Raw genomic sequence first — 13,427 nt, 5'->3', positions numbered from 1 at the left:
GTGTGCGGTGGGTTACCCGGGGGGCGGTGTGCGGTGGGTTACCCGGGGGGCGGTGTGCGGTGTGTTACCCGGGGGCGGTGTGCGGTGTGTTACCCGGGGGGGCGGTGTGCGGTGTGTTACCCGGGGGCGGTGTGCGGTGTGTTACCCGGGGGGCGGTGTGCGGTGGGTTACCCGGGGGGCGGTGTGCGGTGTGTTACCCGGGGGCGGTGTGCGGTGTGTTACCGGGGGGCGGTGTGCGGTGGGTTACCCGGGGGGGCGGTGTGCGGTGGGTTACCCGGGGGCGGTGTGCGGTGTGTTACCGGGGGGCGGTGTGCGGTGGGTTACCCGGGGGGGCGGTGTGCGGTGGGTTACCCGGGGGCGGTGTGCGGTGTGTTACCCGGGGGCGGTGTGTTACCGGGGGCGGTGTGCGGTGTGTTACCCGGGGGCGGTGTGCGGTGTGTTACCCGGGGGCGGTGTGCGGTGTGTTACCCGGGGGCGGTGTGTTACCCGGGGGCGGTGTGCGGTGTGTTACCGGGGGGCGGTGTGCGGTGTGTTACCGGGGGGCGGTGTGCGGTGGGTTACCCGGGGGGGCGGTGTGCGGTGGGTTACCCGGGGGCGGTGTGCGGTGTGTTACCCGGGGGGCGGTGTGCGGTGTGCGGTGTGTTACCCGGGGGGCGGTGTGCGGTGTGTTACCGGGGGGCGGTGTGCGGTGTGCGGTGTGTTACCCGGGGGGCGGTGTGCGGTGTGTTACCGGGGGGCGGTGTGCGGTGTGTTACCGGGGGGCGGTGTGCGGTGTGCGGTGTGTTACCCGGGGGGCGGTGTGCGGTGTGTTACCGGGGGCGGTGTGCGGTGTGTTACCGGGGGCGGTGTGTTACCGGGGGGCGGTGTGCGGTGGGTTACCCGGGGGCGGTGTGCGGTGGGTTACCGGGGGGCGGTGTGCGGTGGGTTACCGGGGGGCGGTGTGTTGTGTGCGGTGTGTTACCGGGGGGGCGGTGTGTTGTGTGCGGTGTGTTACCCGGGGGGCGGTGTGCGGTGTGTTACCCGGGGGGCGGTGTGCGGTGTGTTACCCGGGGGCGGTGTGCGGTGTGTTACCCGGGGGGCGGTGTGCGGTGTGTTACCGGGGGGCGGTGTGCGGTGTGTTACCCGGGGGGCGGTGTGCGGGGTGTTACCCGGGGGCGGTGTGCGGTGGGTTACCCGGGGGCGGTGTGCGGGGTGTTACCCGGGGGGCGGTGTGCGGTGGGTTACCCGGGGGCGGTGTGCGGTGGGTTACCCGGGGGCGGTGTGCGGTGGGTTACCCGGGGGCGGTGTGCTGTGTGCGGTGTGCCACGTCCCTCCGCTTGATTTACCGACCTGCAAACGCGTTTCTCTGTCCGCACGCTCGGGAGCCGCTGAAATGTCACCTTGGCCAGGAGGAGAACTCGGATCCCGCGGGGCCCGGCCCGGTGCGACCTGCCCTCCGGCTGCGCCCTCTCCCGGGCGCGGGGTCTGAGCGCGGCTCCTCCCTGGCCGGCGCTCGGCCCCCCGGGCTCCCGGGAGGTCTCTGCCCAGCCCGGCCCTGCCTGGCAGGGAGGAAGGAGCCGATGTCCCCGGCCGGGAACGAGCGAGCAGCGCCCGCCGCCTAGGGCCGAGCCCGGGGCGCCCGCAGCAGCGGAACCGGCACGAAGTTCCCCCGGATTTGTGGGGCCGGGCCGGGCCGGGCCGGGACCCCCCCCGCCCCGCGCCCCGGCTCGGCCCCCGCGGGGAGCGGATCCGCAGCGCCGGACCCGGGGCCGGACCCTCCGCGCGCCCCGCCGGGGCCCCGCTCACCTGCCCGCAAGGCGCCCCGCGCCCGCATGGCCCCTCCCGCGCGCTGAGCCGCCTAGGGCGCCGCGGCGCTGGGCTGCGGGCGGCGGGCAGAGCCGGCGGGGAGCCTGCCCGCAAAGCGGCCCCGCATGGCCGAGCAGCCCGGTGCGGAGCGGGGATGCCGCAGACAGGGCGGGAGGGAAGCGCCGCAGCCGCCGCCGCTCGGGCTGGCCGGGGACTGACCGCCCCGCCCCGCTCCGCCTGGTCCTAAAGGCAGCTCGGCGCCGCTGTGCCCCCCCCGCCCCCCCAGCACCCGCAACCGGCCCCGCACAGCCCCCCCCCCGGCACCCGCAACCGACCCCGCACCGCCCCCCCCTGCACCCGCAACCGACCCCCCGCCCCCCCCACCCGCAGCCCCCCCCCCGGCACCCGCAACCGACCCCGCACAGCCCCCCCCCCCCCCCGGCACCCGCAACCGGCCCCGCACAGCCCCCCCCCCCCCCCCCCCGGCACCCGCAACCGGCCCCGCACAGCCCCCCCCCCCCCCGGCACCCGCAACCGGCCCCGCACAGCCCCCCCCCCGGCACCCGCAACCGGCCCCGCACAGCCCCCCCCCCCACCCGCCCCCCCCCGCACCCGCCCCCCCCCCCGGCACCCGCAACCGACCCCCCCCCCCCGCACAGCCCCCCCCCCGGCACCCGCAACCGGCCCCGCACAGCCCCCCCCCCGGCACCCGCAACCGACCCCGCACACCCGCCCCCCCCCCCGGCACCCGCAGCCCCCCCCCCCGGCCCCGCCCCCCCCCCGGCCCCCACCCCCCCCCGGCACCCGCAACCGACCCCGCACCGCCCCCCCCCCCCCCGGCACCCGCAACCGGCCCCGCACAGCCCCCCCCCCGGCACCCGCAACCGGCCCCGCACCGCCCCCCCCCGGCACCCGCAACCGGCCCCGCACAGCCCCCCCCCCCGGCACCCGCAACCGACCCCGCACCCAGCCCCCCCCCCCCCCCCCCCCCCGGCACCCGCAACCGGCCCCGCACCGCCCCCCCCCCGGCACCCGCAACCGGCCCCGCACAGCCCCCCCCCCGGCACCCGCAACCGGCCCCGCGCCGCCTCCCTCCCCCGGCACCGCGACTAGCCCCTCCAGCGGGTTCCTTCAGCCCGGCCGGGAGGAGACGTGGCTGCGCTTTGGCTCGGGTCTGACCCCGGCCCGCATCCCGACTGGCTCCCGTGAGGCCCCCGGGGCTTTGGCCAGGCCCAGGAGTCTGGGGTGAAACGCGGCTGCAGGCCTGAGTCCCTGCCCTGCACAGCAGAGGGGAAGCGGCTCCTGCCTGGCTGGAGCAGGCCCCTGGCCTAGGGACCAGTCACAGCCCCAGGCCCTGGGCGCGGGAGCAGAAACAGCCCTGGGGGGAGCCCAGACTCCCACTGCAAAGCGGCTCTGCTCTGCCTGTACAGCACCGAGCACACGGGCTAGGCTGGCTGCAGGGCGAGGCAAACACAGCAGGGGGCGCTGACAACTGCCAGCCGGGCACCATCAGGCCACAGCACAGGAGAGCTCGCCCTGCCTCAGTCATGGCACAGCCCACCGGGGTGCTACCCCACGCCGTGGCGCCTGGGCCGAGAGGACCCGCTGCACTGGGTGCTCAGGGCGAGCTTGCACGTTGCCATGGCAGCCAGGTGCCCTGGAGGGAACACACCAGGGAATCCTGGCATGGTCCCGCCCGTCACCCACTCCCCACATTGACACAGGCCAGGGACCTGGCTCGCAGCCCCTGATGGACCTGTCCTCAGCCGTAGCCTTGGCGCCCCTGCCTCACTGGCCCTGTGGCTGCATTCGTGCCCGACAGCTGAGCCGGGCCGGCGGAGGCCAGGGGTTCGCAGCCTCCCTTCGCATCCTCTCTCCTTCCTCAGCTGAGAAGCTGGGACAGGCTAGTGACTCCAGGCTCTTGGCCAAGAGGCGGCCACAGGCGCTGTTCCCAGCTTGCCCAGCCTGGCGGGAGGCCAGTGAAATGGAGCCATCCCGGGACCGAGCGCATGGGGCCGGACCAGCGCCCTAGTGCTGGGAACGAGCCGCCATTCGCCATCCGTTTGGTCACTGACGGGGCGTTTCCCTGGCCCACGCCACGGCCTACCCTCTGGGCCCCCCTCGTGTCCAGGGCGAGCACGGGGCTAGAGCCACTGACTCGCTCCCCCCACTGGTGGCAGCAGTAGGCTGGAATCCTCCATAGGGGAAGGCGTGGGCCCTGCTGCACGGGTGGACCCGTTAGCCGAAAGGGAACAAGGATCGCTCACCCCCTTCACAGACGTGGAAGATAAGGGCGACCAAAAGGGTGCAGCCCGCGGCTCGCCCCCCTCCCTCCCCCCCACTGGTACAGCCAGCGCCCACTTAGCTCCTCCACCCTTGGAAAGGTCAAGCCAGGCCTCTGCTGCAACTTGGCACCCACCTGGGAGAACCAGCCCCGAGGAAATCTGGGGAGTGCCCCTCTTCCTCCAGCCTGCAGCCAGGCGGGCGAGGGGCCTTGTGAGTGGGGCAGCGTGCTGGAGGGAGCAGAGCTCGGTGCAGCCGGTGGCGATCGGAGGGGGGCGCTTACCACAGCACCGTGAATTGTGCACATCAGATACCGCTGGCCACGGAGCATGACCGGCACCAGAGCCCCGCACGACCGGCACCAGGGCCCCGCACAACCGGCACCAGGGCCCTGCACGACTGTCGCTTAGCAAACGCTGCTGGAGGGATGTGGGCCTGTCTCCCCACTCACCCGACTCGCAGCTGTGCCCCTCGGCGCTTCGGCCAGTCCCGCTCCTGCCGCGAGGTGCTGGCTGCGGCGGGACCAGGAGCCACGGCAGGGAGGGCTCAGCATTCGGAGTAAGCCAGGGCCTGGCTCTAAGCGTGGACGAGAGCCTGGGCATCTCTGCCTGGACGGGGTCAGACCCCAGCCTGGAGACGCACCAGAGGCACGTGCAGGGTTAAGAGCAAACGGCCTCGGTGCAGAGCCATGTTTCTGCATCGAGTCAGCTGATTCCCGCGGAGGGCAACTTGGATCTCGCCAGGGCTGACACCCTGACTCCCTGCTGCGCTTGCTGGGACCAGGTACAATCTCTTCTCTGGCTCCCGGCCCAGGAATCAGCCCAGCCCCCCAGGGGCCAGGCCCACAGAGCCACGTAGCTCTTACGGGCAGGGGTGGGGCCTGTTTACACGCCCAGCGGCGTAAGTCAAGGGTGCGATCTAATCCTTAAGCAACATGGTCCTTTTTGCCCCACGATGCTGCTCCAAGGGCCCGTGCTAGGAAGGAACGCCCCCTCCCCCCGAATGGAACAGATGTTTCCCTCCAAACACACTGCCAAGCGGCGTCGGGCCTCATCACACCGGGGCGGCTGAGAAAAGCTCCCAGCTGAAATCAGTCGGGTTCTGCTTCCAAAGGAATGGCTCACGCTTTGTGTCTGGGCACCACGTCAAAACCGCTGAACCAACAAAGCCGCCAAGAGCTGCTGCTGTAACTACCTCCCCTCCACGGCGAGCGCCTCGGCTGAGCACGCGTGGCCCGTCAGCCCAAGAGGGGCCACGAGGGACGGAGAGCAGCCGAGCGCGTCACACGAGTTGCCAGCGCCCTGACGGTCTGTCTGCACGGCTGTCCCGAGCGGCGCTCCCATCGCTTTACAGCTGCAGCTGGGACGTGGCATCGCATTGGCCGCTCCCCTCCTGGGAGCCGAGGGCCGGATCTCAGCCGGGGTCAGCTGGCGCTGCTCCGCCGGGGTGGAAGGAGTGCGTGGATGTGCACTGGCCGGGGGCATGGCACACGTGCTGCTAAAAGGGGAGAGCCCAGTCCAAAGGAGAAAGAGCCCCCAGCATGACAGAACCTGCCTGCTCCGAGCCAGGGTAAACCGAACACAACGGGCTCGGTTCTCGCTGGCACAACTCCTCCGAAGCCAAGGGCTCCCCTGACTGCTCCCATGCGGCCTGACACACGAAGTGCACACGAGGGGACCGGTGTGACTGAGCAGCTAGTGCACTGCCCTAGAACTCAGGGCCCCTGGACTCCAAAGCCCGTCTTGCCACTGGCTTCCTGGGTGACCTTGGGCAAGTCACTGTGCCAATCTGTGCCTCGGTTTCCCCATCCAGTAAAACAGGAATGACAGCAGTGACCCCCATGGTAAGTCACTTGGCGATGTACAGAGGAGCTGGGTATTATCAAAGGGCTGAAGGCTCCCCCCAGCAAGTACCTGCTCACACGAGCAAGCCCCCGGAGTCTAGGGAGCTGCTCCTGTGAGTAACTGCTCATCCTATGGGAGCCGGCTTCCCCAGCAGCCCGCAAAGGCCCACGCCTGCGTTCACACCCAGCACGTGTTTGAGGATGGCTCCCATTTCCAATGTTAAGCTTCCACCAACCCTGCTGATGTGCCAATCCCATTCTGAAGGCTACATAGCGACTAGCATGGGAGGGATTGCCTCCGGGACGGCTCCTCCCTTCTCATCTAGCCAACGGAAATAGCCCACCGCTTATTCCTGGGGAATTGTCGGTTCCGCGCGTGGGAGCCACGGAAGAGCTGGCGCAGAACTCGCCCTGCTCCCCCGTGCTTCATCCTTCCCAGCAATCTCCCAGCCACTTGCACCAGAGATACCCCATCTGGTCCCTGCTCACTGTCTCCACTTTCCCACCAGCCACGGGCAGCGCAGTACAGCTGGGCCAGCAAAGAAAAACTCAGAAAAGAGAAGACTAAGGGGATAGGATTGAGGTCTATAGAATCGTGACAGGTGTGGGAAAAGTGGATAAGGGAATGTTATTTACTTATTCCCACAATATAAGAACTAGGGGTCACCAAATGAAAATAAGAGGCAGCTGGTTTAAAATAAAATGAAGTTTTTTTTTCACTCAGCACACAGTTAACCTGTGGAACTCCTTGCCAGAGGATGCGGTGAAGGCTAGAACTTTAACAGGGTACAAAAAAGAGCTCAATAGACTAATTGAGGTGAGGTCCATCAATGGCTATTAGCCGGGAGGGTAGGAATGGCATCCCTAGCTTCTGTGTTTCTGGAACTGGGTGACAGGGGAGGGATCACGTGAGGATTCCCTGTTGTGTCCCTCCCTCTGGGGCAGCTGGCGCTGGCCACTGTGGGCAGACAGGACCCTGGGCTGGACGGACCCGTGGTCTGACCCAGTCTGGCCGTTCTATGTTCTTAGCAGAGGGGAGACCCAGGCCCAGAGGCACAGGGGTCCTGCCGAAAGGAAGTGTGGTTTCCCAGACACTGCACCGGCGCCGGCGGGACAGCTGGGCTTGGAAGGCCAGAGCTGCAGAGCTGGGAAGAGCTGAGCTGATCTCCCTTGGGAAGACTTTCATGGTCTTTGGGGCAGGGTCCTAGTTTTGAAATGGGCTAGGGAACGACTTGAGCTGTGCCCCCCACAGGAGAGTCGGGGGGGGGGCAGTGAAACATCAGCCACAGATACTGACAGCCAATCCCCAGCCAATCCCCAGCCAATCCCCAGCTGGGCCGTGATTCTGCACCAAGGAGGCCGAGAACAGAAGAATGGGCCCTGGGCCCCCTTGGTGCCCTGTTCTCTGCCCCGTGCACGTGGCGGATCGGTCTCCCCAGGGCTGTCCCACATACGTGTGGCTGTGGCTGGACTTGTCGCTGGGGGGCCGAGGGTCTCGTGGGCCAGACTCCGGAATCCAGCTGCCCTCTGGCCTGCCCCCCCGTGAAGAGAGGCTGTTCTTTTGCAGCAGAGGGGGGCACGTAGAAGCCAGACTTTCCTCAGACTGGTCGGCTCTCTGCAGCCCAGGGCACCGAGCTCACGGGGGGATTGTTGGGGGGCGGGACAGCCCCTGACAGGAGTGTTCACATTCACAGCGTCAGCGGCGAGCAGTCCTGTGGCTCCTGATAGACTGACCGAAGTGTTGGAGCATAAGCTTTCGTGGGCAAAGACCCACTTAGTCAGATGCATGTAGTGGAAATTTCCAGAGGCAGGAATAAATATGCAGGCCAGGATCAGGCTAGAGATGACAAGGTGGATCCAATCAGGGAGGATGAGGCCCACTTCTAGCCGCTGTTCTGGAGGTGTGAATTCCAAGGGAGGAGAAGCTGCTTTTGTAGTTAGCGAGCCATTCACAGTCTGTGTTTAATCCTGAGTTGATTGTGTCTAACTTGCAGATGAACTGTAGCTCCGCAAAAGCGGCGAGGAGTCCTGTGGCACCTTAGAGACTAACTGAAGTGTTGGAGCATAAGCTTTCGTGGGCAAAGACCCACTTCGTCAGATGCATGTAGCTCAGCAGCTTCTCTTTGAAGTCTGGTCCTGAAGTTTTTTTGCTGCAGGATGGCTACCTTGAGATCTGCAAGTGTGTGTCCAGGGAGACTGAAGTGTTCCCCTACAGGGTTTTGTATGTTGCCATTCCCAATATCTGATTTGTGTCCATTGATTCTTTTAGGTAGGGACTGTCCAGTTTGGCTGATGTATATAGCAGTGGGGCATTGTTGGCACGTGATGGCATATACTACGTTAGTAGGTGTGCAGGAGAATGAACCAGTGACGGTATGGCTGATCTGGTTAGGTCCTGCGATGGGGTTGCTGGTGTAGATATGTGGGCAGAGTGGGCACCGAGGTTTGTTGCAGGGATTGGTTCCTGAGTTGGTTACTGTGGTGCGGTGTATAATTGCTGGTGAGAATTTGCTTCAGGTTGGCGGGTTGTCTGTGGGCGAGGACTGGCCTGCCTCCCAAGGCCTGGGAGAGCGAGGGATCATTGTCCAGGACGGGTTGTAGATTCACAGCGTCCTGGCCCTGCAGCTCAAGCATCCAGCCACGAAGCAAAGAGCCGGGAATCAGCCCTTCACAACTGCGCAAGCGGCTTTGTTCGGGCTGCGCTGCCTGAGAGTCCTGGTTCTTCCGGGCAGAAATCTGTCTCCTGGGTGGGGGGGCCCGCACGACCCTGCCTTGGCAATACACGGTGATGCCTGCCTAAAAGCAAACCCAGGCCTCACGCAAGCCTGGTGCAAACAAGCATGCAGGCCAGGCCCCAGAAGAAGGAACGTTGGGATTACAATGCAGATTCAGCCTGGGCGCGAGACCGCATTAAGAACACAGGAGCAGCGGCCTTGTCCCAGGACTTCTGTTTCTGATGAGCAAAAATTACAGATGCAGCCACGAACTGTCAACTGCGCACAGAGCAGCACCCCCTGGGCAGGAAGTACCCCAAACAGGGGCATTGTGACGGATCCTCCACAGCACGCAATCAGTCGGTGAATAGTATTGGAACGACCAAGTCTCGCTTTGCTCTCCAATGGGCTTAGGAAGAGGGAGTGGGCAGGACTGACCCACACATCCTGCGCGGTGTAACTAGAAGTGATTAGGCCCTTCACACCGGCGACCCAGTGCCTGGCGTTCCGATGCGTGGGAAGAAAAGGAACCGCGACCTCCTGCCTGGCATGCGGGTGACGTGTAAGTGAATTAGGCTGGTTGGGGACTTGAGGGGTTGTGTCCTTCCCCTAGGGCAGGTCTATTTGCTGGCACAGTGAATCGCTCACACTCCAGAGCCATGGGGAGCCTGAGTTATTGGTTTGCCCCCCGCAATGAAAGCCGTGCAATGGTACATAAAGGAAACGGGAGAACGATGCCAGGTGAGTCTGGCCTCGAGCTGACCTAGGGCAAGAAAACCCTGCCTGGGGATTGGTCTGCTGTCCACGAGTTCATCCTGCCAGGGAATCCGCTTGGAGGCCCGTCACTTGGCCGCAGTCTGTTCCTCCCCCTGACCTACAACCCACCCTCCTCCTGCGACTCCGCGCAGGCAGGGGGTATCGCTGGCCCGCCCCGGCACAGCCAGCCCCATTCTCCAGCCCTTGGGCTGTGCCGCCTGGCTGCCACACCCCCGCCCGCTCGCTCGGCGCTCTAGGGAGAAGCGCCTCCCGCCCAGCGGCCTGCGGGTGCTTGAACGGCCTCACATTCACTCTCCGGCCAGGCCCACGCCCACGGGGAAAGGCGACTTACGGGATGCGGCTCCAGCGAGGTTCATCACATAGCGGAGTCGAAGTATCCCCTGTGGCGGTTGGCGCCGTCCACGCAGCGGGCGGTCGACGGGAGCACACGCTCCTCTGGGCCTCCCTTACTCCTCCTAGGAACAGGCCCACCGGTGCCCACAGGCGTTCCTCTTCTCCGGACCTGCTCATTGGAACCCCGGCAGGTGGACAGCGGCGATCTCCGCAGCGCGGACACACCTGAGGGCCTGTCTCCAGGGATATGGAGAGCCCCTCAGCTTTTGCCTCCAGTTTTCACACTCTTTACAACGGGGGTTCAGGCACCTCCAGGTCCTCATGAGGGAAACAGGTTCAGCAGTGTTACCACAGACATGGCCTCAGGCGAACCTTCAGCTCTTCTTGTGTCCTCTTCACACCAGAGTGCAGGCTCCAGGTTTGTCAACCGCTGCGTCTTCACTCGGTGTTGTCAAGCACCGCGGTCCTGGAGCGCTGTCACGGGACGTCGTTACCAGGGCCGGCTTGGCCTTTTGGCGCGATACAGCTGAGCGCTGCCTGCCCCGAGGCTTGGTGTGTGCTCGGCGGCTGCTCTGCACTGGCGCTGCTGGGGAAGGTCTCCAGGCAGATTTGCAATCTCCGTCGGGGGGCGTCTCGCTAACTCCTACTGCAACCGCTGGAGAGGTGCCCAGGGCTCTTATTTCCCTAATAAATATTTTACAACATTCATAAAAACCCTTCACTCGAATCTCTTCCTCCCCGGGCCCAGCCCCCCACGGGCTTGCCCAAAGACAAAACCAGTTACACAACTAAAATCCCGATAGTTTTACTGGCTTTCAACCGTCGGTCAGCTGTAACCACTAGAGGAGTTTCCTTTTCAGCGGTCTTTCTTTCTGCTTGTAATTGCGTATACACTACGGTAGAAGGGTCCCTGCGGTTTTGACTGTATTTGCGGGAGAGGGAGAGCAACAGTATTACAGAATACATGAACCGGTCTTGTACAAATGGATACATTGAATAGTAATTAGGGTCGTTTTCTACTATTGAAAAGGGTTGTTGTGTTATAACAATCCATGTCAGCTGTGAAACAAGCACTCACACATGCCGCTGCCCACACGGGGTTGGGTTTATTTCTACCATTTGTGGTTTTTCCCAAAACAGACATTCTTGATACAAGCCCCTATCTCTTGGATGTGCCCCAAACAAAGTTTGCCACAAAGTATTTCACTCCTGTGCCTCCCTCCCCAGTGCGGACATTTCCCCGTAGAGGAGGAGGGGCGGGAGACACATGGCACATACCCCTAATTCACAACTGAAACATTAAAACCAACGTTTTAGCTATTTTAAACACACATGAAACACACTTTGCACAGAGTAATCTCCCCCCCATATTTGAAATACACAAGCCAAACCATTTGCAGCATACTTTTAAAGAAACCCACACACCTGTCTCCCCTCCTTTTCTAAAGGCTGGCATACGTTCCATGGGGCGCGGGGAAAAGAAAGAGGCACATGTGGCATATCCCCCCAAATCCCAGACAACAATTTCACTATCAAAGCTAACCTGGTTAAAACCTCCATTTAAAGCCAAGTTTCAGAAATGTATCTTCCAGTACTGAGTAAACAGGAGAGGGCACATTCTTATTCTGTTTCCTCCCATGCACGTTTGATTAAACAAACAAGCAAAAAGTCCTTAGCATTATTCTCCCCCAAGACACTAGCTTTTCAAACCCAAACAGCACTGAACACAACCATAGTTAGAAGAGGATTCTACCTTGCCCTGGGGAAATGCAATTTGCAGTTGCTGTTTCCATATTAATCAGCTCTCCCTGCAAGAAGGACACACAGTGTTATTAGTCTGGACAGTCCGGACACAGAGTAAGACTCTACAGCATATATTTTCAAGTTATAAACCCAGCAATATACATCACCTAGCAGCAGCCTCTCTCTGTTCAAGACAGTTTCTGTTATTGAAAAAAAACAGTCCCTAAAAAAAGCCCACGTCCTGCCTCTTTTTTCAAACAAACTCCAGTGTTTGCTGTGAGTGGGTTGAGTTGATCCCTGCAGGTCTTAATTAGAGAAGGAATGTATACGCCCCTCCCCAAACATTCCCCTTTGTGATCTGTGAGTGAAAATTAAATTGTCTACACACCAGGGCTGCTTTACAATCTATTTTCCTGCTTTAATTAAAACCAGAACTCGCTAGCCTTCTTCACAATATGAAACACACAGTTCTTGATGCTTTTGCCCCTTCCAGGCCGAGGACCCTGCAGATGTTCATGTGCAACTTGATGGTTTTTCATTTTAAACATTTTTCTTTTATAGACTAGTTTGTTTTTAAATGAAAAATCACTGTAGCACAACCACCACAGCGACCACCTCACAATCCCAGAATCACAGGACACTAGAACTGGAAGGGACTTGAATCATTGAGTCCAGTCCCCTGCCCTCACGGTCGGACCCAGTATGGTCTTGACCACCCCGACAGGTGTCTGTCCCACCTGCTCTTAAATATCTCCAGGGATGGAGATTCCACAACCTCCCTAGGCAATTGATTCCAGTGTTTGACCCCCCTGACAGGTAGGAAGCTTTTCCTAATTTCCCAGCTAAACCTCCCTTGCTGCAGTTTAAGCCCATTGCTGCTTGTCCCATCCTCAGAGGTTAAGGAGAACAATTTTCTCCTCCTTCCTTGTGACACCCTTTTAGATACCTGAAAACTGCTGTCATGTCCCCTCCTCAGTCTTCTCTTTTCCAAACTAAACAAGCCCAGTTCTTTCAGTCTTCCCACATAGCTCATGTTCTCTAGACCTTCATCATTCTCATTGCTCTTCTCTGGACCTTCTCCAATTTCTCCACATCTTTCTTGAAATGTGGTGCCCACAACTGGACACAAGACTCCAGCTGACGCCTTATCAACGCAGAGTAGAGCAGAAGAATGACTTCTCGTGTCTTGCTCACAACACTCCTGTTAATGCCTCTCAGACTCATGTTTGCTTTTTTTGCAACAGCATCACACTGTTGACTCATTTAGCTTGTGGTCCACTCTGACCCCTAGCTCCCTTTCTGCAGGACTCCTTCCTAGACAGTCACTTCCCATTCTGTGTGTGATACGGATTGTTCCTTCCTCAGAGCACTTTGCCTTTGTCCTTATTGAACTTCATCCTGTTTGCCTCGGACCATTTGTCCAGTTTGTCCAGATCGTGTTGATGATCACTTGCAACCCCTCCCAGCTTGGTATTATCCAAAATCACTTGCAACCCCTCCCAGCTTGTTATCATCTGCAGACTTAATAAGCAGGACTTGACAAACTGCGGCGAGATCTACTCGCCAGCCCCGCCCCGCACATGCGCCAGACCGGCACTGTACATGCGTGCAGCGCTGGTGAATGGGGCGCACAGAGTGAAATCTACTTGCCACGGACGAGTAGAAACAGCGGTTTGTCGAGCCCTGTCAATAAGCGTACTCTTTATGCCAATAGCTAAATTATTGATGAAGTTATTGAACAGAACCGGTCCCAATACAGACCCCTGCGGAACCCCACTTGTTATGCCTTTCCAGCATGACTGTGAACTGTTAATAACTACTCTCTGAGCACGGTTATCCAGCCAGTTATGCATCCTCCTTGTAGTGGCCCCATCTAAGATGTATTTTCCTAGTTTATTGATTAGAAGTTCATGCGAGACCGTATCAAATGACTTACTAAAGTCTAGGTA

General features: G+C 61.4%; 1 protein-coding gene across 6 annotated transcripts in view; it reads right to left on the bottom strand.

Moving 5' to 3' along the window:
• SYNDIG1 (synapse differentiation inducing 1) overlaps nt 1-11,556 on the bottom strand; it is a 51,031-nt gene extending 39,475 nt beyond the window's left edge. For 2 of the 6 annotated variants that reach the window (XR_016349327.1, XM_075925866.2), the window contains exon 1: nt 1,786-1,994. The gene's annotated coding sequence lies outside the window, so the exon portion shown is untranslated. Of the gene's footprint in view, nt 1-1,329; nt 1,584-1,785; nt 1,995-9,733; nt 10,430-11,488 lie in introns of those variants that run through there. The other 4 variants (XR_016349324.1, XR_016349326.1, XR_016349328.1 and 1 more) reach the window with 4 other exon arrangements.
• Between the last annotated feature and the right edge of the window lie 1,871 nt (nt 11,557-13,427).

This window comes from Pelodiscus sinensis, chromosome 3, assembly GCF_052426305.1.
Source record: "Pelodiscus sinensis isolate ZL-2025 chromosome 3, ASM5242630v1, whole genome shotgun sequence".
NCBI lineage: Eukaryota > Metazoa > Chordata > Testudines > Trionychidae > Pelodiscus > Pelodiscus sinensis.
Note: the sequence above shows the minus strand (reverse complement) of the source record. Positions and strands in the feature narration are given on the sequence as shown.